Genomic DNA, 2792 nt, shown 5'->3' with positions numbered 1-2792 from the left:
CTTAGTGCATTTCCTTCCAGACTTTTAAAAGGCAAAGATTTAGGGGCGTCTGGGTGGCTTATTCGCTTAAGCGTGGGACTCTTGGTTTTGGTTCAGGTCCTGATCTCAGGGTCCTAGGACTAAGCCCCGCATCGGGCTCACGCTCAGTATGGAGTCAGCTTGACATTCTCTCTCTCCCTCTGCCTCTGCCCCGCCTCCCCACTGTGCACACACACACCCCTCTCTCTAAATAATAAAAGCTTAAAAAAAAAGGCAGAGATTTAGGGGATTTTTACTTATAATTTTTCTCCCTCCCCCTTTTGTTGCAAGTAATACATGTTTACTATAGAGAATTTTAATGCAAACAGATTAAAAAAAAAAGGAAAGAAAATTCTGCTATAACCTTCCTGTAGGTCATCTGCCTTCAGCATTTCACCTTATTTCCCTGTTTCTTTCTTATGTGCCCCTTTAATTTGGGCCACAGGCATCTGTCCATCTCCTTCTTATTGACTGCACTCCACCCATGCTGGTGGTTTTCCATTCCCCAAGCTGTGGCACCAACTCAGGGCCTTTGCACATGCTGTCCCCACCTCCTGGATTGCTCTTCCTCCCCCCTCATCCTCACCCGTTGGGTCTCAGCTCAGCATCTGCTCCCCTGCAAAGTCCTCTTTGACCCCCACCCCCATACCAGGCTGGAACTAGTAGAAGTTCTCGGGGATTCTTTTAATTCATGTCCACTACACTCTCCACACCCTGATCCCCATAGGTCTGGGCCACGTCCACCACTCCATCCTTGGTATCCCCTAGAGATGGATATGGACAATTTCAAGTCTCTTAACCTCTTTGAGCTTTTATTGCTTCATGGGTAACACGGGCTCTTTTTAAGGATCACATAATTGCAACAGGTGACATCTGAGAAGAATGCGTCCTGAGTTGGGCACTGAGCCACCTTGCTGTTCCCCCTTTCTGGAGTCTTGTTCCCCCGCCGCCTCCTCTGGGCAGCTCCTTCTCCTTCAGGTTCCTGCTCACTGTAACTTCTCCAGGGAGCTCTGTCCTAACCTCCCTAACCAAAGTTACCCTCTCTCCAATCATTCATTCATATATATTATACCATCACAGGGCACTTACTGTGTCCACGGGTCTAGGTGTTAGGGACACCAATTCCTAACTCTCAGAGGTCTTAGATGGCTAATGGATAAATAACTCAAATAATTATTTATTTTCCTTTCTCTCTCTCTCTCTCTCTCTCTCTTTCTTTCTAATTAGACTCCACATCCAACGTGGAGCCCAATGTAAGGCTTAAACTCATGACTCTGAGATCAAGACCTGAGCTGAGGTCAAGTGGGACTCTTAACTGATGGAGCCACCCAGGCTCCCCTCAAATAATTATTTCTGATACAGGATGTGCCAGGAAGGAAAAATATGGTGATGTGATAGGAGGTGACATGAAATTGGAATCTCTGAAAGGAGGTGGGTGTCCATCAGAGATCTGAAGGGGATGAGAGAGCCAGGTTTGGAAGGAGGTTGGGGAACAGTGCTCCAGGCAGCGGGAACAACAGGTAGAAAGGTCCTGAGGCAGGATTGCCCCCTGGAACCAAAGGGAGCATCTAACTGGAGGAGAAAGATGAGATGGGGAGGTAGCTGGTGGGAGGTAGGTGGCTAGGGGGCCTGGGCTGTGAGGTGGAGTCTGGGCTTTACTCTAAGTGGGATGGGTTAACCCTTAGAAGGGTTTAATCCCTTTCTCTTACCAGCTCTGGCGTCCACCCCTGCGCAACAGTCCCCCATGCAACCGTCCTTAATTCTGGAGTGGAATGTTGATTCTTAACAATAAAGGCCTTTTTATTATTTTTAATTTAAAATACAAATCCCGGGGTGCCTGGGTGACTCAGTGAGTTACAGCCTCTGCCTTTGGCTCAGGTCGTGATCCCAGGGTCCTGGGGTGGAGCCCGGCTTCAGGCTCTCTGCTCAGCCGGGAGCCTGCTCACGCCCCCCCCCCACCCCCGCCTCTCTGCCTACTTGTGATCTCTGTCTGTCAAATAAATAAAAAATCTTTTAAAAAAATTTAAATTAAAAACAAAAACAAAAACAAAAACAAATCCAAGGGCTCCTGGGTGGCTCAGGTGGTTTAGGATCTGCCTTTGGCTCAGGCCATAATTCCAGGGTCCTGGGATTGGTCCCCGTGTGGGGCTCCATGCTCAGTGGGGAGTCTGCTTCTCCCTCTGCCCCTTCCCCTGCTTGTGCTCTGTCTCTCAAATAAATACATTAAAAAAAAAAAAATCCCTCTGTTCAGCAACGACGTGCCTTGTTGTAGGCCTTTTCTCCTTGGGCGGGGTGGGGGGGAGACACCAAAACAGGTATTTCTGTTCAGGTGCCACCCACGTACAAATCCCAAAACAAGCATTTGGGAAGTGAGGAAGCTGAGCAGCCTTACGGATCCTCACCTCCACCGGGATGCGGCCTGTTCCTGCGCCAGCCGTGTTTAGGGCGCCACCGACTGCCAGTCTCCTTGGAGGGGGAGATCGGGGGTGAATTTATTTTTGTTTATTTTTCTTTCCTTTTTTTTTTTTTTTTAAGATTTTATTTATTTATTTGACAGAGATCACAAGTAGGCAGAGAGGCAGGCAGAGAGAGGAGGAAGCAGGCTCCCCGCTGAGCAGAGAGCCCGACGCGATCCCAGGACCCTGGGATCATGACCTGAGCCGAAGGCAGAGGCTTTAACCCACTGAGCCACCCAGGCGCCCCTATTTTTGTTTATTTTTCATGTTTTTCTCAATTTTCCAATTCTCCGCAGTAGGTTCTTAATACTTTTATAG

This window comes from Mustela lutreola, chromosome 2 (genome assembly GCF_030435805.1).
Source record: "Mustela lutreola isolate mMusLut2 chromosome 2, mMusLut2.pri, whole genome shotgun sequence".
Lineage (NCBI taxonomy): Eukaryota > Metazoa > Chordata > Mammalia > Carnivora > Mustelidae > Mustela > Mustela lutreola.
This window is presented reverse-complemented; position numbering follows the sequence as displayed.